Source organism: Triturus cristatus, chromosome 6 (genome assembly GCF_964204655.1).
Source record: "Triturus cristatus chromosome 6, aTriCri1.1, whole genome shotgun sequence".
NCBI classification, from domain to species: domain Eukaryota; kingdom Metazoa; phylum Chordata; class Amphibia; order Caudata; family Salamandridae; genus Triturus; species Triturus cristatus.
The window spans coordinates 33,384,079-33,408,570 of record NC_140589.1 but is presented as its reverse complement, the minus strand read 5'-3'; the positions used below and the strand labels follow the sequence as shown (position 1 = coordinate 33,408,570).

The following is a 24,492-nucleotide window of genomic DNA, read 5'->3' as shown; positions in this document are numbered from 1 at the left end:
GACTGTCTTAAGTCTGTCTTAAGACTGTCTGAAGTCTGTCTTAAGTTTGTCTTAAGACAAACTTAAGACAATCCTAGCTTCTGTGAATACGAAAAGTAGTAAGTTTAGGATTCTGTCTTAAGTTAGTTCTGTGAATCGGGCCCAGGGAGATTAAAGGAGAACAAATTCACCTCTAAGCAAGATAACCTCCTGTAATACTTTAGGAGGCAGGCTGATTCATTATCTTCTGAATGTATTCAACTCATAGCAACACAACACATTAGAAATGTTGAATAGGTGCTAAAGCTAAGAGTCTTTGAAATCCTTGTTAATTACAAGGGGCTCGATTCACAGAACTAACTTAAGATAATATCCTAAACTTACTACCATTTTAAGACTTTAAGACTTTCGGTATTCACAGAAGGCATTTAGGAGTCCTAAAGTTAGGACTACTAGCTTCTGTGAATACCGAAATGAGTAAGTGCCTTCTGTGAATACCAAAATGAGTAAGTGCCTTCTGTGAATACCAAAATGGTAGTAAGTTTAGGATTTTGTCTTAAGTTAGTTCTGTGAATCGGGCCCAAGGATTTCAAAGTCAAGTGTGAAGTTGAGACCCTCTGCTGGGGCACATTAAACTCTTTCCCCTCCACAAACATCTGTTCTAAAGATAAAGTGGGTTCTCCAATATTCTCAGGTGTCTTTGAGTTTTGTTTCTCAGAGTATTCATGGGGTTTCCTCCCTAAAAAGGCACTTCAAGGACGCCGGGGAGAATAGGCTCAAGAGGGTCCTCTTTTTCATGAGTCTCGGCTGGTGTGCTAAGAAAGAGGTGGAGGGAGCAGGCATGTAACCAGGTGCTCTCCTAAGGTTATAGAGGGATTTGGAAACCACTCCCAGGGTATGCCCACACCTATGAGAGCTGTGATTGATGGTTTATAAGTTTGGCCTACTCCTACTTATGTCTAAAAGAGTCTATGGGAAGATGGTGATCTGTAACCCCGCCTCCCCATAAAAGGCAAGATCCGGGAGCAAGAAACCCCATGACGGACAGCACCCCCCTGCAGTAAACCCCTATCTTGGATCCATGTATGCGGCTGGCAGTTGTTGCCAGGTCTTACCTGGATTCTGGGTATCCAGGGTACCCATTTCTTGAACCCCCCAGGTCACTCAGAAGGACAATGGGGCCTCAAGGTATGGGCAGGACAGGGTCTTTTATGTCAGCAGTGGGGTGGGTGGCCTTGTGACTTCCCTTTCCACCTAAACGTGCTCATATTACCAACCTCTGAGGTCACCACACTTAAAAGACAAGCCCATTCCAAGAGCACAGGGGTGGAACTATGCTCCTTTCCCCTAACGTTTGTGTGCTGTGGGGCATGCTAATGTAGGTAGGAGCTGTCCATTCACAAAGCCCCTGTAATCCGGAGTCTTAACATCTGGTCTGGAGCAAGAAATAAAGAAGGCTTGGTTTTTTTATTGCACCAAGGAACTTTGCTACTAATTGAAATATGGACTAAAGTGCCTGCAGTGTACGACAAACCCTAAATAGGAGCATGTGACCTCCTTTGTTTGGGTTGGAGTATCAGATGCAAGACTTTTAACTTCAGAATTTGGGAAATAGGCTCTACCCGCACAAATCTTGAGCCTAAGATCCATCAGTTGAGTGGTTGCAATAGTACAATATGGGGTGTTTACTGTGAGAGACCCCTCTACCACGGCTACAAAGACTAACTGTTGGACCCGGTACTCATCAGGTAGCGTTTCCCTACATGTGTTGCTTTTTACACCAGGTTTGTGCTGTGAGAAGTTGGCCTGGCATATGCTGGTCACTAGTTAAAGTGGCCACCTTGTACCAGTACAATTCGACTCTTATGGTAGATAGGTTTAAGACAACCTTTTAAGAAAGCTATCCTAGTGGTAGCTGTGGAGAGCAGCCTTCAGGCTAAGTCTTTAGAGGAATGTAAAGCAGCTTGTTTTACATTATAATCTCTTGAATTACTAAATGAAAGGACAACACACAGGTATATATATCAAATATATATGTATTTATTTCTAGACACACTCTACTAATCTCTTTATGAGATTAGAAGTCAGGAACATATGCACAAATCAATGTTTCACAATAAATTAAGCACTTATATAGGGGCGTACCAGACCATATACTAAAAAAGAGACTTAAGAACAATGACTTGAGAGGGGACAAGGCCTAGGGCCTTCAGAAGCGCTGGGGCCTCACTAATCCACCCAAGGCAGGTAAGTAAAGGACCCACTGGAGACGTATGCAGTGTGAGAACACAGCCGCGGATCCCAATTGACTTCTATGGAGCAATTGCGGTTGGAATTTTAGAGCTTTAGGATACTTCGGGAGAGTCTACAAGCAAGTCACTTACAGAGTAAGTAGTTCTAGAGCCAACACACACAGGAGCCCCGTAGTGCTGGAGTTACCTCACCCAGGGAAGCCGGGTGCACATGTGTCTTTTGGTGTCGGGTCGCGGCGTCGTTTTCAATGGGAGCCAAAGAAGACTTGCTGCTTGTGAAGACAGGAGAAGTGTCCGGTGGAATCCAAGGCTGGATTCAGAAGAAGGAAGACCTGAAAGCAGAAGGGACAGTGTTCAAAGTCACTTGGCAGTGACCCGGGGCAAGGAAGCTGGATGCCCACAGTTGTCGGATGATTTCAGGTGATCACAGGTGTCTTGACTCTTCAGCCACGAGGTCCAGGAGGTGTCGACAACAACCAGGAGCTGGATTCGGCATGTCCCACGAAGTCTGCAGCTTACTGCGGTGTCGGAGACCAGATTGGAGCCAACAAGCCTTGGTAACAGCAAGTCTCGTGGAAAGGATAAAAAGTCAGCGGTGCAGACCAGCAAGGTCTGAGGGACTCACCCAGCAAAGGTAAGTCAGGGCAGGCCTGGAGCAACCAGGGGAGCCCTTTGGAACTGTAGAAAAGTCTTCTGGGACCCACAAACCAACCGGCAAGTGATCGCGAAGACGCCTCGGGAGGATTCACTCAACAGGGGCCCACGGTCACGCGTGACGAGGTAGGCCTCTGATCTTCGGTGGAAATCCTGCTGGAGGCTTGAACCACACGTGGGCCAATGAACAAGTTTGTAGAATGTCGTGAAGGGGTTGCACTCGAAAATAGTGCACGGTACCCAGGGATTGCGGTTGCTCGTCACTCGTGGGGTCCACTTGCCTCAGCGTCACTGGGGACTCATGATGGCCTTGGAGAAGTCAGGAAATCCTCTTCCTGGGCTGCAGGGACTTCGGACTCCGGCGGGAGCGGGAAAGTTTGTGACCGTTGATGCAAAGTTTTGGTGCCTGCCAAGCAGGGGAGTCACTCCTTGACTCCAAGGGAGATTCTTCCATCTTCCAGAGGTATTGGAACGTCGAAGGTCCAGGATTCTTCTTCAGAGCGTCGTCCAGGGATATCTAGTTTGCAATGGCAAGGGTTCCCTAACTTATACTACAAGGAAGGGAGGGACTAGCTCCTATGAGAGGGTCAGGCGTGTGGGTGGTTACACCCACTTCCCTTTGTCCAGTTTCGCGCCAGAGCAGGGGCGGGTAACCCCTGAGCCGGTTTGAACTGGTGTATGCACAGAGGAGCCTACTTCTCCCCCAGTGCAGGGCTTCAAAGCACTCTAGGAGTGCACCCACCCAGCCCCAATACACTAAACCCTGTCTGGGAGGTGGTTTCACCTCCCGTGGACAGGATGCCTATTGTTGGGCCTCCTCCACTGCGAGTTTCAGTCAGCAGCAGGAGGGCAGCCCAGTGTCTGTGACTGGTGGCATCCATTTTGTGATGCCAGGGCTCTTTAGGATTCTACTGTGTTTCCACAGTAGGTACATGTCTATCCCTCTAGAAGGGTGGGATCATACTCCCACACCAGTTACTGGTGTGGGGGTATGATTCCAAAGCGTTTGACACCAAACACGACATGTTTTGATGCAGCCATCCCAGAGTTAGCATTAACTGCTAGGTTATAATGCACTTTAAGAGTATATGGTTTGACCGCATTCACACACAGCCCCAGAGTATGGACTCTGAGAGCTGCAGAGGGGCCCTGCTCAAGCAGAGGCACCCCCTCACATGGAAACCAAGTACCCTGCCCTCAGAATTGATAGGGCCTGCCTTAGGGGTGACTGATAGGTTTAAATGTGTGTGCAGGGTGAGATGTAGGGACACTATATCTCAGTGAGGAGTGCTAACACTACCTCACCCAGGCTGCAGTAGCAGGCCTGCGGTGTCAGATTTAGTCTGCTTCCCAGGGGTGGCATAATACATGGTTCAGCCCCTGGTAGGCCTGTGAAGTACCTATGCCCTTGGTACCTAAGGTACCATATACTAGGGGTTCATAAGGTACCACAGTATCCAATCACTAGTGCACCTAATATGCACTCCAAGTTGTTTAGAGAGAACAGAGAGGCTGGGGCCCTGATTAGCTTGGACCCAGCCAGACTATAGCCAGAAACCAGTGTAAACATCAGAAAAAAAGTGGGGGCAACATAAGTGCAGATCCTACTCTACATGTGCTGATTCTCTTATGTGACCTGCGTTCTTTGGACATTTTCCCACTGTAAATGAAGGGTGAAAGTGCGCATGACCTTCCTACCCGTGTGGAGAAGTAGCGTGGTCTTAATGTTCTCTAGCGGGGCGGAGCTGCCAGTGCAGATCGGTGGGTGCACGCGAACATTTATACTGAGTCACCCCAGGAGTAGCCTGTCAACGCAGGCCGCTGTGTGTGGGCACTCCCAACTATGGTGCCCGTGATGGAGTGTGCCACCTGCCATCACTGGGGAGCGTGCTCACTGACCCCCATCTTAATTAAACTCTCCAGTCTGTCCTTGTGGACTGGGGTGGGTGCACTTGCACCCCTGAGACTGTGTCCGACTTGCCTTTGCAGGTAAGGGTGTGCAATAGCGCACATGCGCCCAGGTAGTGAGGAATAACTGTGTTTTTTTTCATTACCAATGAGGCTTGCTCTTCCCATACCTTGACATGGGGAAGTGATTGACATTACTTCAGGCTGCAACGATGGATTGCTCCAGCCTCATGATGCCTCATATCAATGGATTCGCTGTGCCAAACCCCTTACAATGGTAAACAAGCATTTGCAATGCAATCTGTCTCACCTTTGGGACCTTATATGTATTTATCTATGCAGCACATTAGCCTGGGTGCTGAAACATTTACTGTTCTTTAACAGGGAGGGAAAGTGAGCACCAAACTGCGGAACATGCCGGGATTGGGAACACATGGAGAGAAATACTGGCTATCAGCGGGAAATGGTATTGTCCAAAGCTCTGTTTTTAATATAAAATGAGGACCTTCGGTGGTTATATCACTGAAAATACAAGAATTGAAAAAAATATTATTGTCTAATGGTGCTCGTGTAAGGCAAGTTTCTACGGCCTGGAATCTAGGGAATGCTAACGTGATTCTGGTATTTTACTGACCTCTGCTGGTCGTTTTCTATCAAGAAAGTTAAATAGAGGAAGTTGCCAGAAAAAATAAAAAAAGAAAGTCCCTAAGCAGAAAGAATTCTGGTATTTTACTGACCTCTACTGATCGTTTTCTACCAAAACAGTTAAATAGAGGCAGTTGAATATGCAAAAAAAGTCCCTAAGCAAAAGCAGACAAGTCCTGGGGCTGATCTCCAGAGCCCACAAAGTACATAAACAGATCTTCCAACCAGCGTAAGCGCTGTCTAGGCTTGACCTAAACATTATATTATGTTTTAAAGTTTTTCCCAGATGCTGTCATTTTTGTTGTCCTGATGACGAGCTGATTGGCCAATACGTGTTGAAACAACAACATTATACAAGAGGCTCATTATATCATAACCACTCAGTTACAAAGATGTGTTCGGTCATTTGCCCAGAATACCCGTTTACCACCTGTATATAAATAAATAAATATCTGGGACAAATTATTAATTGTATGATTTCTAAAAGGTATCATACCATTGCCTGGTATGGTTTTTCCACCTAGATTTGAGTAGAGTAGATGTGTTTCCTCATGTTCTTTAGTCTACAGTATAACATAGGACATGTTTGCTCCAAGTGTTTCAATGTCTTCTCTCTTGATTTGAATAATAAGTCTCAAGTAGGAACCATTTCGTTGCTTCTACTTTAGAGGGCACATGGACCAGCAGTTCAAAATGAGCTGCCCATGTTGGTGTGCGGCCTATAATGACTTGCATAAGACTGATCCCCACTTCTAATGCCAATAAAAAGCTAAATGAAATGTAACATATTAAGAGTGAATATTTGTGGTTCATATTACGTATTACCATCCATCACTTCCATGCCTTAACCAAAAATGGACAGCACCGTTTCAGAGAAATTGTCTCTTAAAGTTAATGCTGTAGAGCCAATGCAGACAATTCTCTTTGTGATGATGGTGGGAGCAATGGCTTATTGTCTAGTAAGTTAGGGAAAGAGGGATTAAATAATGTTCTGGTGACCAGGCTGCAGCAATAAAAGATGACCCAATGTCCACACTCAAGTATGGGCGCAGCAATCTAGATCCCAATAACTCTGAGCCTGGATGACAGGGAGGAGTGGATTTATGTCCATGCAAGCAGTGATGTTTGGAAGATGATAAATGAGAGGGCTCTTCCGTTGAGTATAGCAATGGGAGACGCCATGCAAGTTTGGTAGGACTTCGGTCCCTTGCGGAGGCTCAGAAGTACGCTTCGTCTCACTTGATCATGCAACTAGAGACAGAGTAAAGAAGTTGTCCTCGTTAAACTGCATTGTCCACAAAGACTATTGTTGGGAGGGATTCTCTGCCAGTGTTTTGGAATAACCTATAGAGATGGTTTCTGGGGCTCATCTAGAGTCTGACAATAGAAGTGCAACCTACCCCTCTGGAATCTGTGCCAGTACGCAGTGCCGCAATCATGGGTCCCGTTCTCAAATAAATGCCTCCACTCCCACTGAAGGAAGGGGTCTACCTCCTCGACAGCAGGGTCTATCCCTCTTTACACTCTACCACCAGTCTCAGTGAGATGGTTACTTCCTGAAATATATAGTAGTAGAGCCTCACCCTTGATGTCAGCAGAAGGGCCAGTCCGAGTTCATCCCTAGCCAAGCTCATCCCTATTTGTAGGGCCTGTTACTCAAGGGCAGGTACCCTCTTCTCTTTTTCAGTGACAGGATCTCATCTTAAATTCAGTGACATCTGCCTTCTCCCCCATGAATGGACCTTCACTCCTCCTTTTAAATGACAGGACCACTACCTTTCAGGCTGAATTACATCTCCCTAATCAAATCCAACCCCCTGCCCCGTGTGACGCAGCTCTACCTCACCACTTGGCGACAGACCTCTCAGCACGCGCCTCTGTGTCAAATCCAGCCCCCTGCCCCATGTGACGCAGCTCTACCTCACCTCTTGGCGACAGACCTCTCAGCACGCGCCTCTGGGTCATACTTTCTTCCTCGGTCACACCACCTTCCACAGCGACAAGCAACTAACACCTTGGCACACCCTAGTGTAGGGGTAAAACTGCCAACTAACTGTGGGCGCCCAGTGGATACATTGAGTAGAATTTCAGTCAACAGTAAAAAACATACTTACATTTGTAGACCCATAGTTGTAATTGAAAAAGAAGAGCAAGATGGCCACGTTTGAGTGCTATTGGCTGAAAACCCATGAGTGGCTGGCATTCAGCCTTGTGATAGGGACTTGTTGATAGCGATTATTAAAATTAACCTAATCTGTGGCGGGTATTTGTTTCTCTTACCGTTAGCTCCTTCCTCTAATTGACGGTTCTTACTCCACCCGAGACAGGTCTCCATTATGTCTCCACAAAAAGTCCCCCAATGTAACGCAGGGAATATTTAGCCATTCTCCGCCGTAAAATATTAATTCTCCCACAAGACAGCCCCTTCTCTAGTTGCCAAACACCACTTTCCGTAAAACCCCCAACTGCCCGCCCTTCCCTTTCTGGGACAAAATATCTCTTATTGGCACACCCTAATTCAGCGACGATTGTAGTCGTCCTAAATATCAGGCATCCCAAGAAACAATCAATGTGCCAGTGCCAACTGCTGTCCCTTCACTGGAGCCCCGACTATCGCCGACAGCGCCCGACCAGGCGACTCAATCTCAAGTGAGGCTCCCTTTCAGCGACGGACCCCACTGTCACAACCTGCTCCTCAGTGGGAGCTTGTCTATGGCAGATTCGGCGACAGTCTTTCACCACAGCCCACTTTCCTCCTCTTCCCTCGGCAACAACTCTTTTTCAAAGCTCACACTACACAGACTCGCAATTTCACTGAAGTGTCTGTTCAAGTGTAAAGATCTCGTAGTCTCACAACCCCCTGCACTCTTAAAAGCCCCCTCCAATGAGTGCTTCCTTAAACACAGCCTCTTTGGCTCGCTGAGCTTCCTAGTGCCAGCCACAGACCGTGAGCACTCGTACGCCGCTCTCTTTAACTAAGGGCCCCCGCAGCGCTCCCTCCCGGGGACTCTGCATCCCTGTCCGGGGAGGAGGTCTCAGCAAGGACCCCCAGCCACAGACCGTGAGCACTCGTGCGCCGCTCTCTTTAACTAAGGGCCCACACAGCGCTCCCTCCCGGGGACTCTGCATACCTGTCCGGGGAGGAGGTCTCAGCGAGGACCCCCAGCCACAGACCGTTGTTGTGTACTTGTATTGACCACTTGGGGACACCGTTGTGTCACTTGCTCTTGCGTGTCCCTGCGAGGACACCGTACCATTGTTGTTGACAGCTGTGACATCACCAGCTGGCAGTTGATGACAGTTGACAGCTGGTGATCCACAGCAGCGGATGCATTCTTGCGCTCCACCTGCGGAGCTGTGTTGGTGAATAAAGAACTTTTACTTACAATACAAAACCGCTTTGTTCTTTACAAAGTGGCGACGAGCGCCAACACCGGAACCCACTACCGGTATTTGTATGAAAGAAAACCGGCGAAAAGGAAATCTGCAGTCCCTCAACAATTACCTTCACGTGAGGATTTTGTAACTGTAGAGAAAGCTGCTGCGGACCAAAATACGAATTTAAGAAGCATTCAAGGTGCGTTCAGCGACCAATACGTGAAAGAAAATTAAGGCAAAATACATAAAGAAAGTATTGTCATAGGATCTGCGAAGAAAACGCAAGAGCGAGCATTGTGGACACTGTGAGTAACGTTAGGCAACATTATGTTGTCATATTAGAAGTTTTACACCGTTATTGACTCTGTTCTTAAGGCTTCTGTGTGGAAAAACGCTTCGCACTTCCCAACGGCAATAAAATGACAGTTTAACGAAACAAACTGCCAGCTGATCGAGCGTCACGTATGCAAATTGGAAGTGACGTAGGCTCACGCGCACAGGAATCCTTCAGCAGTGACGTGCTACGTGCTTAACGTGCGGCCATTTTAGATCCCGAGGAAAGTAAACAACCTGTGAAATAGAATCTCCTAGGCAACGCGCGTCACGCGCAAAGGAAAAAAAACATCGGCAACTCAGAACCAAGCTTCAAATCAGCTGCCATAAGTAAACAAAAGCTTGAATTCGTACGCTAGCAATACAAGTCAGAAAAAAAAATACAACGGTATTTAAAGACACTAAAAGTGAACTGTCATCACAGTTTCAGCACTGTATTAAAACAAAACAAAAATATAATAATAAATTAGACATAGAATGGCATCAGGTTACTTGTGGAATCTTTCCCCACCACAGTCATTCCTACCTGGCAAGGGAGAACCATTACTAAAATGGGAAGAATGGAGGGAATATTTTAATAACTACAACTCGCAGTTTGATGATGATGACGAATTTACACCAAAGAAGAAATACAAACTCCTGCTACATTGCCTAGGAGCTGGTGGAATCAAGGTGTACAACAGCATCAACAAGAAAGCGAGAAGTGAAGGAGAAGACGATGTGTACGCAAATGCAATAGATGACCTGAATGCGTATTACAAGCCTAATGTGTGTGTTGGTGTGGATAGATATAAATTCTTCCACAGGAAGCAAGGGAAAGAAGAGTCAGTCGATGACTATGTCTCTGCACTAAAGGAGTTAGCATTGAATTGTCGTTTTGGGAATCTACACGACGAGTTCATTAGAGACCAAATTGTTATGCAGGGGTCAAATGCTGACATACAGGACAGCCTCTGGGCAAAAGGACGTTATCGACGTTGCAAGAAAATCCGAATTAACAGGACGCTGTGCAAAGGCAGTGATAGCCGAAAGCAATGGAAAAAAAGATGGCAGTACTGTCAGCAAGGTGACACATGTCAAGCAAAACACGAAGAATACATGGAACAAGCCTGCAAAGAAAATAAGCAACAAATCTACGGATAACGAAACAAGGCGTTGTTACAGATGTGGCGACAATACACATTGGGCCGACGACAAAAAATGCCCAGCACGGGGAGCTAAGTGCACATACTGCGGAGTCATTGGGCATTTCCAGAAGGCATGTCGTAGGCGTAAAGCATGCTCTGTGAAGAACATATATGAAGCAGAAGAATCAGAGAGTGAGGAATCGGAGGATGATGACATCAACATGTATGTTCTCAGCATCGAGGAGGAAATAATAAACGAAGTCAGTACAGATGGTGTAAATAAAAAGAAAAAACCAACATGCAACATGGTAATTGGAGGCGTGGATATCAACATAGTTGCTGATTCAGGCTCACCATATACAATAGTGAACAAAAAAGTTTGGGAAGAAAAGTTTACACCACAAATTGGCAATCACCTTGAGAAAGCTGACATCCTGATCAAGTCATTCACTGGAGAAGCAATTGACGTGTGTGGCTACAGGAAACTAAATTTCGCCTACAAAAGGAGAGAAGCAGAAGGCAAACTCTACGTATCCGCGGTGGGGCCATCGGTCTTGGGCTAGATGGACCAGGGGAATTTGAGCATCATCTTGGACCCCAGCAGCTCTGACCCAGTCCTAGTGGTGCAGAATGCGGACGACTACAACAAATCCATTCTAAGCAAGTTCCCCAATGTCTTTAAGGAAAAAGTTGGTGCACTTAAGGGATACCAACATAAGATTGTCGTCAAACCAAATGCTACACCTGTGGTACACAAGACCCGCAATCTACCATTTGCAATCAAGGACGAAGTTAAAAGACAAATCGAGAGACTCCTAAAGGAAGGTATAATCGAACAAGTGGAGGCAAGTGAGTGGGTCGCACCTTTGGTGGTAGCCAAACGACCAAATGGAAAAATGAGACTCTGTGTGGACTTGCGAGACCTTAACAAGAGTATAATAATTGAGCAGTTCCCGTTACCAAAAATAAGTGAAATGCTTGCAACAACCAAAGGGGTCAGATGGTTTTCTACTGTCGACCTTAAGTCTGCTTACCACCAGGTGCCACTGCACCGCGAGAGCAAAAGACTGACAACGTTCATTACGCCATTTGGGTGTTACCAATTTACGAGAGTACCCTTTGGATTGGCATCTGCAGCAGCGATGTTTCAGAGACTAATGAACAACATCTTCAAGGGGGTTAAGGGAATTTTGATGTTCCAAGATGATATCCTTATTATGGGAAAGACAAGGGAAGAACACGATGACAAGGTTGAGCAAGTGCTAAAAATCCTGGAGACGAAGGGACTCACGGCTGAGTACAGTAAATGCAAGTTTGCACGTGAGTCAGTGAACTATCTAGGGCACGAAATTAATGGCAAAGGAATCTTCCCGAAGAAAGACTTGATGGAAGCAATTAAAAACTCTCCAGTACCCAAAAACAAAGAAGAGTTGAAGTCTTTCTTAGGCCTTGTAGAATTCTATGCTAAGTTTGTGAAGAATTTTTCGGAAAAAACGTACGATCTACGACAACTATTAAAAATGAGAAGCGAGTTTGTTTGGACCGACACGTGCCAAGCTGCTTTCAACACAATTAAGGAAGACCTGTGCAATGCGATACCCCTACAAGGATTTGACCCTACACTCTGCAACACCATAACAACGGACGCAAGCTCTAAGGGTCTGGGAGCCGTCTTGACTCAAGGAGATGACAAGGGTCTACAGTACACGATAGCATTTGCATCACGGTCATTGACACCAACGGAGGAGAGATTCTCTGTTATCGAACGTGAAGCATTGGCGTGTGTGTGGGCCTTGGAGCATTTTCGGAACTATGTGTGGGGGAATAGGGTCACGCTATGCACGGACCATAAGCCACTCACCAAGGTGTTCACCACTAAGGGTCTGTACTCGGCTTCACCGAGGCTGGCGCGTTTATCGGTACGCTTATTTGACTTCAATTACAATATTGAATACGTGCCAGGGGTGAAGAACGTTGTAGCGGACTATTTGAGCAGATTGCCGTTAAAAAACGAAAACCAGGAGAACGGAAATGACGAAGTAGAATACTGTATTGCCAGTCTTGACGACAATATCCAGGGAATCTCTAAGGAAGAGTGGCTCACTGAGCAAGAGAAGGACAAGGACATCTGCCAAGTGATTAGAATGTTAGAAGGAGAATGGACACACAAAAATAAACTAAGTGAAGCCATGAGGCATTTCTATGAAGTGAAGCAGGAACTGTCACACGAGAATGACTTACTGTTGAGAGGTTGTAGGGTGATACCCCCAGTCACGTTAAGAAAAAGAATCCTTGATATTTGTCACGAGGGACATTTAGGCATAGTTAAGTGCAAAAGGAGAGTCAAGGAAAGCTACTGGTGGCCCGGGGTAAGCAAGGACATGGAAAGAGTAGTGAGAAACTGCAACATGTGTCAGCAATCTGACAAGACACAGGTAACTCTTAGGCCACCACTACACCCCATTAGTTGTCCGTCTATGCCATGGGAAAGAGTGGGGATTGATATCATGGGCCCCATAGAAGGAAATGAGGAGCAATGGTATATCATTGACCATTTTACCAAGTGGCCCGAACTCACGTTCACGGTTAAACCTGATTCCAGGGCGGTGGTGGAGTTCTTAGATTCTGTTTTTACGCGAGAAGGGCTCCCTAAACAAATAACCAGTGATAATGGCCCGCAGTTCCTCTCAGACCTGTTTAAGGCCTACACTTCCAGGAACCAAATTGCACACAAAACCACATCAGTGTACCACCCTGCCGGTAACGGAGCGGTGGAACGCTTCAATAGAGTACTCAAAGGCATTATCCAGTTGTCCAACGACAACAGACTGTGTTGGAAGAGTGAGATCCTAAAAACAGTATGGGCCTACAGGATCACACCGTGCGAATCAACTGGTCACAGCCCCTTTGTACTTATGCGGGGCAGAACGCCTCTCTCAAAGGATAATGTGGGTTGGGCATTAGCTTCAAAGAGTGTACACTGGTCTAGTGACCAAGTAAGAAGGAAGGTTGGGCAGGGCCAGATTAGTACAAAAAAAAGATACGACCACAAACATGGTTGCAAGGATGTGCAACTCTCCTTAGGGGAAACCGTTAAGGTAAAGAAAAGTGGCCACATAGCTAAGGGACAAAACAAGTTCTCTCCACCCCTAACGGTTAAAGAGGTGTACTGCAACTCCGCCCTCTTAAGCGACGGTAAGGTGCATCACTTCTCAGCCTTATCTGTGTGCAAGCCTACCATGGGGGTCAGTAACGGAGTGCACAGTAAGCCAAAGGATAACAAGCCCCACATTTCCCTATCTGACTCATCTGACAGTGAAGCCACCCAGTACCCTCTCACTACACAGGCTGAAGCTCCTAACCCAAGAACACGCACCCTTAGCGCAGATCCTGGTAGAGTAGTCAGAGTGTTGCCACCTACTCCCAGACAGGAAGTGTCAGTACCTTCTAGTACTAGCAGGTGTGGCAGAAGAATAATACCACCTGCGAAACTTTATGATTACATTTGTGACTAGGCTTTTTCTGTTCAGTTTCTTTAGCCACTGTCATTCTGTTCATTAAGAGGGAAGATGTGTTGTGTACTTGTATTGACCACTTGGGGACACCGTTGTGTCACTTGCTCTTGCGTGTCCCTGCGAGGACACCGTACCATTGTTGTTGACAGCTGTGACATCACCAGCTGGCAGTTGATGACAGTTGACAGCTGGTGATCCACAGCAGCGGATGCATTCTTGCGCTCCACCTGCGGAGCTGTGTTGGTGAATAAAGAACTTTTACTTTCAATACAAAATTGCTTTGTTCTTTACAACCGTGAGCACTCGTACACCGCTCTCTGTAATTAAGGCCCTACCTCACCTCTTGGCGACAGACCTCTCAGCACGCGCCTCTGGGTCAAATCCAGCCCCCTGCCCCGTGTGACACAGCTCTACCTCACCTCTTGGCGACAGACCTCTCAGCACGCGCCTCTGGGTCAAATCCAGCCCCCTGCCCCGTGTGACGCAGCTCTACCTCACCTCTTGGCGACAGACCTCTCAGCACGCGCCTCTGGGTCAAATCCAGCCCCCTGCCCCGTGTGACGCAGCTCTACCTCACCTCTTGGCGACAGACCTCTCAGCACGCGCCTCTGGGTCAAATCCAGCCCCCTGCCCCGTGTGACGCAGCTCTACCTCACCTCTTGGCGACAGACCTCTCAGCACGCGCCTCTGTGTCATACTTTCTTCCTCGGTCACACCACCTTCCACAGCGACAAGCAACTAACACCTTGGCACACCCTAGTGTAGGGGTAAAACTGCCAACTAACTGTGGGCGCCCAGTGGATACATTGAGTAGAATTTCAGTCAACAGTAAAAAACATACTTACATTTGTAGACCCATAGTTGTAATTGAAAAAGAAGAGCAAGATGGCCACGTTTGAGTGCTATTGGCTGAAAACCCATGAGTGGCTGGCATTCAGCCTTGTGATAGGGACTTGTTGATAGCGATTATTAAAATTAACCTAATCTGTGGCGGGTATTTGTTTCTCTTACCGTTAGCTCCTTCCTCTAATTGACGGTTCTTACTCCACCCGAGACAGGTCTCCATTATGTCTCCACAAAAAGTCCCCCAATGTAACGCAGGGAATATTTAGCCATTCTCCGCCGTAAAATATTAATTCTCCCACAAGACAGCCCCTTCTCTAGTTGCCAAACACCACTTTCCGTAAAACCCCCAACTGCCCGCCCTTCCCTTTCTGGGACAAAATATCTCTTATTGGCACACCCTAATTCAGCGACGATTGTAGTCGTCCTAAATATCAGGCATCCCAAGAAACAATCAATGTGCCAGTGCCAACTGCTGTCCCTTCACTGGAGCCCCGACTATCGCCGACAGCGCCCGACCAGGCGACTCAATCTCAAGTGAGGCTCCCTTTCAGCGACGGACCCCACTGTCACAACCTGCTCCTCAGTGGGAGCTTGTCTATGGCAGATTCGGCGACAGTCTTTCACCACAGCCCACTTTCCTCCTCTTCCCTCGGCAACAACTCTTTTTCAAAGCTCACACTACACAGACTCGCAATTTCACTGAAGTGTCTGTTCAAGTGTAAAGATCTCGTAGTCTCACAACCCCCTGCACTCTTAAAAGCCCCCTCCAATGAGTGCTTCCTTAAACACAGCCTCTTTGGCTCGCTGAGCTTCCTAGTGCCAGCCACAGACCGTGAGCACTCGTACGCCGCTCTCTTTAACTAAGGGCCCCCGCAGCGCTCCCTCCCGGGGACTCTGCATCCCTGTCCGGGGAGGAGGTCTCAGCAAGGACCCCCAGCCACAGACCGTGAGCACTCGTGCGCCGCTCTCTTTAACTAAGGGCCCACACAGCGCTCCCTCCCGGGGACTCTGCATACCTGTCCGGGGAGGAGGTCTCAGCGAGGACCCCCAGCCACAGACCGTTGTTGTGTACTTGTATTGACCACTTGGGGACACCGTTGTGTCACTTGCTCTTGCGTGTCCCTGCGAGGACACCGTACCATTGTTGTTGACAGCTGTGACATCACCAGCTGGCAGTTGATGACAGTTGACAGCTGGTGATCCACAGCAGCGGATGCATTCTTGCGCTCCACCTGCGGAGCTGTGTTGGTGAATAAAGAACTTTTACTTACAATACAAAACCGCTTTGTTCTTTACAAAGTGGCGACGAGCGCCAACACCGGAACCCACTACCGGTATTTGTATGAAAGAAAACCGGCGAAAAGGAAATCTGCAGTCCCTCAACAATTACCTTCACGTGAGGATTTTGTAACTGTAGAGAAAGCTGCTGCGGACCAAAATACGAATTTAAGAAGCATTCAAGGTGCGTTCAGCGACCAATACGTGAAAGAAAATTAAGGCAAAATACATAAAGAAAGTATTGTCATAGGATCTGCGAAGAAAACGCAAGAGCGAGCATTGTGGACACTGTGAGTAACGTTAGGCAACATTATGTTGTCATATTAGAAGTTTTACACCGTTATTGACTCTGTTCTTAAGGCTTCTGTGTGGAAAAACGCTTCGCACTTCCCAACGGCAATAAAATGACAGTTTAACGAAACAAACTGCCAGCTGATCGAGCGTCACGTATGCAAATTGGAAGTGACGTAGGCTCACGCGCACAGGAATCCTTCAGCAGTGACGTGCTACGTGCTTAACGTGCGGCCATTTTAGATCCCGAGGAAAGTAAACAACCTGTGAAATAGAATCTCCTAGGCAACGCGCGTCACGCGCAAAGGAAAAAAAACATCGGCAACTCAGAACCAAGCTTCAAATCAGCTGCCATAAGTAAACAAAAGCTTGAATTCGTACGCTAGCAATACAAGTCGGAAAAAAAAATACAACGGTATTTAAAGACACTAAAAGTGAACTGTCATCACAGTTTCAGCACTGTATTAAAACAAAACAAAAATATAATAATAAATTAGACATAGAATGGCATCAGGTTACTTGTGGAATCTTTCCCCACCACAGTCATTCCTACCTGGCAAGGGAGAACCATTACTAAAATGGGAAGAATGGAGGGAATATTTTAATAACTACATCTCGCAGTTTGATGATGATGACGAATTTACACCAAAGAAGAAATACAAACTCCTGCTACATTGCCTAGGAGCTGGTGGAATCAAGGTGTACAACAGCATCAACAAGAAAGCGAGAAGTGAAGGAGAAGACGATGTGTACGCAAATGCAATAGATGACCTGAATGCGTATTACAAGCCTAATGTGTGTGTTGGTGTGGATAGATATAAATTCTTCCACAGGAAGCAAGGGAAAGAAGAGTCAGTCGATGACTATGTCTCTGCACTAAAGGAGTTAGCATTGAATTGTCGTTTTGGGAATCTACACGACGAGTTCATTAGAGACCAAATTGTTATGCAGGGGTCAAATGCTGACATACAGGACAGCCTCTGGGCAAAAGGACGTTATCGACGTTGCAAGAAAATCCGAATTAACAGGACGCTGTGCAAAGGCAGTGATAGCCGAAAGCAATGGAAAAAAAGATGGCAGTACTGTCAGCAAGGTGACACATGTCAAGCAAAACACGAAGAATACATGGAACAAGCCTGCAAAGAAAATAAGCAACAAATCTACGGATAACGAAACAAGGCGTTGTTACAGATGTGGCGACAATACACATTGGGCCGACGACAAAAAATGCCCAGCACGGGGAGCTAAGTGCACATACTGCGGAGTCATTGGGCATTTCCAGAAGGCATGTCGTAGGCGTAAAGCATGCTCTGTGAAGAACATATATGAAGCAGAAGAATCAGAGAGTGAGGAATCGGAGGATGATGACATCAACATGTATGTTCTCAGCATCGAGGAGGAAATAATAAACGAAGTCAGTACAGATGGTGTAAATAAAAAGAAAAAACCAACATGCAACATGGTAATTGGAGGCGTGGATATCAACATAGTTGCTGATTCAGGCTCACCATATACAATAGTGAACAAAAAAGTTTGGGAAGAAAAGTTTACACCACAAATTGGCAATCACCTTGAGAAAGCTGACATCCTGATCAAGTCATTCACTGGAGAAGCAATTGACGTGTGTGGCTACAGGAAACTAAATTTCGCCTACAAAAGGAGAGAAGCAGAAGGCAAACTCTACGTATCCGCGGTGGGGCCATCGGTCTTGGGCTGGATGGACCAGGGGAATTTGAGCATCATCTTGGACCCCAGCAGCTCTGACCCAGTCCTAGTGGTGCAGAATGCGGACGACTACAACAAATCCATTCTAAGCAAGTTCCCCAATGTCTTTAAGGAAAAAGTTGGTGCACTTAAGGGATACCAACATAAGATTGTCGTCAAACCAAATGCTACACCTGTGGTACACAAGACCCGCAATCTACCATTTGCAATCAAGGACGAAGTTAAAAGACAAATCGAGAGACTCCTAAAGGAAGGTATAATCGAACAAGTGGAGGCAAGTGAGTGGGTCGCACCTTTGGTGGTAGCCAAACGACCAAATGGAAAAATGAGACTCTGTGTGGACTTGCGAGACCTTAACAAGAGTATAATAATTGAGCAGTTCCCGTTACCAAAAATAAGTGAAATGCTTGCAACAACCAAAGGGGTCAGATGGTTTTCTACTGTCGACCTTAAGTCTGCTTACCACCAGGTGCCACTGCACCGCGAGAGCAAAAGACTGACAACGTTCATTACGCCATTTGGGTGTTACCAATTTACGAGAGTACCCTTTGGATTGGCATCTGCAGCAGCGATGTTTCAGAGACTAATGAACAACATCTTCAAGGGGGTTAAGGGAATTTTGATGTTCCAAGATGATATCCTTATTATGGGAAAGACAAGGGAAGAACACGATGACAAGGTTGAGCAAGTGCTAAAAATCCTGGAGACGAAGGGACTCACGGCTGAGTACAGTAAATGCAAGTTTGCACGTGAGTCAGTGAACTATCTAGGGCACGAAATTAATGGCAAAGGAATCTTCCCGAAGAAAGACTTGATGGAAGCAATTAAAAACTCTCCAGTACCCAAAAACAAAGAAGAGTTGAAGTCTTTCTTAGGCCTTGTAGAATTCTATGCTAAGTTTGTGAAGAATTTTTCGGAAAAAACGTACGATCTACGACAACTATTAAAAATGAGAAGCGAGTTTGTTTGGACCGACACGTGCCAAGCTGCTTTCAACACAATTAAGGAAGACCTGTGCAATGCGATACCCCTACAAGGATTTGACCCTACACTCTGCAACACCATAACAACGGACGCAAGCTCTAAGGGTCTGGGAGCCGTCTTGACTCAAGGAGATGACAAGGGTCTACAGTACACGATAGCATTTGCATCACGGTCATTGACACCAACGGAGGAGAGATTCTCTGTTATCGAACGTGAAGCATTGGCGTGTGTGTGGGCCTTGGAGCATTTTCGGAACTATGTGTGGGGGAATAGGGTCACGCTATGCACGGACCATAAGCCACTCACCAAGGTGTTCACCACTAAGGGTCTGTACTCGGCTTCACCGAGGCTGGCGCGTTTATCGGTACGCTTATTTGACTTCAATTACAATATTGAATACGTGCCAGGGGTGAAGAACGTTGTAGCGGACTATTTGAGCAGATTGCCGTTAAAAAACGAAAACCAGGAGAACGGAAATGACGAAGTAGAATACTGTATTGCCAGTCTTGACGACAATATCCAGGGAATCTCTAAGGAAGAGTGGCTCACTGAGCAAGAGAAGGACAAGGACATCTGCCAAGTGATTAGAATGTTAGAAGGAGAATGGACACACAAAAATAAACTAAGTGAAGCCATGAGGCATTTCTATGAAGTGAAGCAGGAACTGTCACACGAGAATGACTTACTGTTGAGAGGTTGTAGGGTGATACCCCCAGTCACGTTAAGAAAAAGAATCCTTGATATTTGTCACGAGGGACATTTAGGCATAGTTAAGTGCAAAAGGAGAGTCAAGGAAAGCTACTGGTGGCCCGGGGTAAGCAAGGACATGGAAAGAGTAGTGAGAAACTGCAACATGTGTCAGCAATCTGACAAGACACAGGTAACTCTTAGGCCACCACTACACCCCATTAGTTGTCCGTCTATGCCATGGGAAAGAGTGGGGATTGATATCATGGGCCCCATAGAAGGAAATGAGGAGCAATGGTATATCATTGACCATTTTACCAAGTGGCCCGAACTCACGTTCACGGTTAAACCTGATTCCAGGGCGGTGGTGGAGTTCTTAGATTCTGTTTTTACGCGAGAAGGGCTCCCTAAACAAATAACCAGTGATAATGGCCCGCAGTTCCTCTCAGACCTGTTTAAGGCCTACACTTCCAGGAACCAAATTGCACACAAAACCACATCAGTGTACCACCCTGCCGGTAACGGAGCGGTGGAACGCTTCAATAGAGTACTCAAAGGCATTATCCAGTTGTCCAATGACAACAGACTGTGTTGGAAGAGTGAGATCCTAAAAACAGTATGGGCCTACAGGATCACACCGTGCGAATCAACTGGTCACAGCCCCTTTGTACTTATGCGGGGCAGAACGCCTCTCTCAAAGGATAATGTGGGTTGGGCATTAGCTTCAAAGAGTGTACACTGGTCTAGTGACCAAGTAAGAAGGAAGGTTGGGCAGGGCCAGATTAGTACAAAAAAAAGATACGACCACAAACATGGTTGCAAGGATGTGCAACTCTCCTTAGGGGAAACCGTTAAGGTAAAGAAAAGTGGCCACATAGCTAAGGGACAAAACAAGTTCTCTCCACCCCTAACGGTTAAAGAGGTGTACTGCAACTCCGCCCTCTTAAGCGACGGTAAGGTGCATCACTTCTCAGCCTTATCTGTGTGCAAGCCTACCATGGGGGTCAGTAACGGAGTGCACAGTAAGCCAAAGGATAACAAGCCCCACATTTCCCTATCTGACTCATCTGACAGTGAAGCCACCCAGTACCCTCTCACTACACAGGCTGAAGCTCCTAACCCAAGAACACGCACCCTTAGCGCAGATCCTGGTAGAGTAGTCAGAGTGTTGCCACCTACTCCCAGACAGGAAGTGTCAGTACCTTCTAGTACTAGCAGGTGTGGCAGAAGAATAATACCACCTGCGAAACTTTATGATTACATTTGTGACTAGGCTTTTTCTGTTCAGTTTCTTTAGCCACTGTCATTCTGTTCATTAAGAGGGAAGATGTGTTGTGTACTTGTATTGACCACTTGGGGACACCGTTGTGTCACTTGCTCTTGCGTGTCCCTGCGAGGACACCGTACCATTGTTGTTGACAGCTGTGACATCACCAGCTGGCAGTTGATGACAGTTGACAGCTGGTGATCCACAGCAGCGGATGCATTCTTGCGCTCCACCTGCGGAGCTGTGTTGGTGAATAAAGAACTTTTACTTTCAATACAAAATTGCTTTGTTCTTTACAACCGTGAGCACTCGTACACCGCTCTCTGTAATTAAGGCCCTACCTCACCTCTTGGCGACAGACCTCTCAGCACGCGCCTCTGGGTCAAATCCAGCCCCCTGCCCCGTGTGACACAGCTCTACCTCACCTCTTGGCGACAGACCTCTCAGCACGCGCCTCTGGGTCAAATCCAGCCCCCTGCCCCGTGTGACGCAGCTCTACCTCACCTCTTGGCGACAGACCTCTCAGCACGCGCCTCTGGGTCAAATCCAGCCCCCTGCCCCGTGTGACGCAGCTCTACCTCACCTCTTGGCGACAGACCTCTCAGCACGCGCCTCTGGGTCAAATCCAGCCCCCTGCCCCGTGTGACGCAGCTCTACCTCACCTCTTGGCGACAGACCTCTCAGCACGCGCCTCTGGGTCAAATCCAGCCCCCTGCCCCGTGTGACGCAGCTCTACCTCACCTCTTGGCGACAGACCTCTCAGCACGCGCCTCTGTGTCATACTTTCTTCCTCGGTCACACCACCTTCCACAGCGACAAGCAACTAACACCTTGGCACACCCTAGTGTAGGGGTAAAACTGCCAACTAACTGTGGGCGCCCAGTGGATACATTGAGTAGAATTTCAGTCAACAGTAAAAAACATACTTACATTTGTAGACCCATAGTTGTAATTGAAAAAGAAGAGCAAGATGGCCACGTTTGAGTGCTATTGGCTGAAAACCCATGAGTGGCTGGCATTCAGCCTTGTGACAGGGACTTGTTGATAGCGATTATTAAAATTAACCTAATCTGTGGCGGGTATTTGTTTCTCTTACCGTTCGCTCCTTCCTCTAATTGACGGTTCTTACTCCACCCGAGACAGGTCTCCATTATGTCTCCACAAAAAGTCCCCCAATGTAACGCAGGGAATATTTAGCCATTCTCCGCCGTAAAATATTAATTCTCCCACAAGACAGCCCCTTCTCTAGTTGCCAAACACCACTTTCCGTAAAACCCCCAACTGCCCGCCCTTCCCTTTCTGGGACAAAATATCTCTTATTGGCACACCCTAATTCAGCGACGATTGTAGTCGTCCTAAATATCAGGCATCTCAAGAAACAATCAATGTGCCAGTGCCAACTGCTGTCCCTTCACTGGAGCCCCGACTATCGCCGACAGCGCCCGACCAGGCGACTCAATCTCAAGTGAGGCTCCCTTTCAGCGACGGACCCCACTGTCACAACCTGCTCCTCAGTGGGAGCGTGTCTATGGCAGATTCGGCGACAGTCTTTCACCACAGCCCACTTTCCTCCTCTTCCCTCGGCAACAACTCTTTTTCAAAGCTCACACTACACAGACTCGCAATTTCACTGAAGTGTCTGTTCAAGTGTAAAGATCTCGTAGTCTCACAACCCCCTGCACTCTCTCATAAAAGCCCCCTCCAATGAGTGCTTCCTTAAACACAGCCTCTTCAGCTCGCTGAGCTTCCTAGTGAAAGCCACAGACCGTGAGCACTCGTACACCACTCTCTGTAACTAAGGGCCCCCGCAGCGCTCCCTCCCGGGGACTCTGCATCCCTGTCCGGGGAGGAGGTCTCAGCGAGGACCCCCGGCCACAGACCGTGAGCACTCGTGCGCTGCTCTCTGTAACTAAGGGCCCCCGCAGCGCTCCCTCCCGGGGACTCTGCATCCCTGTCCGGGGAGGAGGTCTCAGCGAGGACCCCCAGATTAACCTTCTGCCCCCGAGGTCTCCCCTCTCCTGGACCCGCAATATCTGCTACTCACCAGTGCTGCCGCCATCCTGGATCCACGTGTCCCCACTGACGTCTGTGGAAGTGACGCGCCCCAACACGACTAGTTATCTGCATGGGAACAAGCTGGAGCATAGAATCAGCGGTTGAGCTTGCGGCCTACTGGATTATCTTATTGTCCTGTATTGGCACCCGCTCCCCACTCAAGGATGACATAATAAAACCTGCACCATAGCCCCGGTTATGTGTGACACCTTCAATAAGGCTTTATTAGTCTACAGAACAGAACAAAGCTCTCAAGACACTTGAGTGGGTAACTCATGCAAGCCAACTATTTGCTATGCAGTGTGGCACTGGTAGTCACGTTTAAGTTATTATAAAATCAAGATCACATGTAGCAGAATGCAAAGCAAAATCCTTGACCAGATCAACAACCCACACGGAACTGGGAAACTTTGAATTTCAATTATAATCAGTGGTCGAACTGCATTAAATACAAGCATTTGCAACGCAATAGGACTTGCATTTACACAAGACCTATTGCATTGCAAATGGGAGTGCAGGGGGGCGGGGGGTAAGGGGGTGAGAAGGCACAAGCAACGGGAGTGCGAGCGTAGGGGCGAGAAGGCACGGACTGGGTGAGGGGGGAGAAGGCACGGGCAGTAAGAGAACCTTATTAAAGAAAATAGTGCTCACAGTCTAATTAGAACATTGGAATGTTGGGAGCTGCATTGAAAACAATGGAGCGCTCCGGGCTTATAATGGCTGGTATAAGCCCGGAGCACCAACATTCCAATGTGTCTTTGTTCACAGCTCTGGCTGTGAACAAAGACTTCAGGGAGCCGGAGGGGATTTGAATCCCCTCGCGCTCCCTGAAGGCTTCGTTTTGTTAGAACATTCTGCCCTCTAGTGGCAGAATGTTCTAATAGCCTTATAGCCCTTCGTAGCAGGGCTATACCGGCCTTTAAAGTCCCGCTGCTGTTGTTAAAGTCCCTCGCCTTCGGATCGGGCCTTTAACGCTGCAGCGGGCCTTTAACAGCCGGTATAGCCCGCTACGGCGGGCTATAAGGCTATAATAACACATACCATGCAACACTTGAAGTAAAGCGGCCAGTAGCCATGGAAGGATAGAAATGACGACATGGACATAATAAGGAGGGACTAACAAGCCTCATAATCAATCAGAAGGCAGCATTTACGAAAGACAATGACACAAGCCAATTTAAAACATGGGCAGAGCTGCCACTGCATACTCCATTACTGCATGCTTTGCCGGGCGGGCAGCGCATGCGCGCTGCCGCTATTGGCACGACCTAAAAAGGTGATGTTGGCATAACTCGCTTAGAAATGCCACTTATGGAATATGGGCATTTCCATGCTTGCAGAGTCCTATGTGCTCTGGTGCCTGGTTCCTGTGGACATCAGGGTTCGAGGGAGCAAATCTTTGCATTGCCCAGCATCCGGCATAAACTATGGGTATACAATGGGAACAACAGAGCTCTGCCATTTGAGGTTCAGATAGAATAGATAGGAGAGCAAGGTTTTTGACACTTGGCCTCTCGGGGCTAGATCAGAGCCCCACTAAAGATTTAGAGCTGCATTTCACGGCCCCA

General features: G+C 47.4%; 1 protein-coding gene across 2 annotated transcripts in view; it reads left to right on the top strand.

Moving 5' to 3' along the window:
* The window catches only part of LOC146813697 (solute carrier family 22 member 7-like), a 452,780-nt gene that overhangs the window by 297,804 nt on the left and 130,484 nt on the right, over window positions 1-24,492 (top strand). The window lies entirely within an intron of this gene.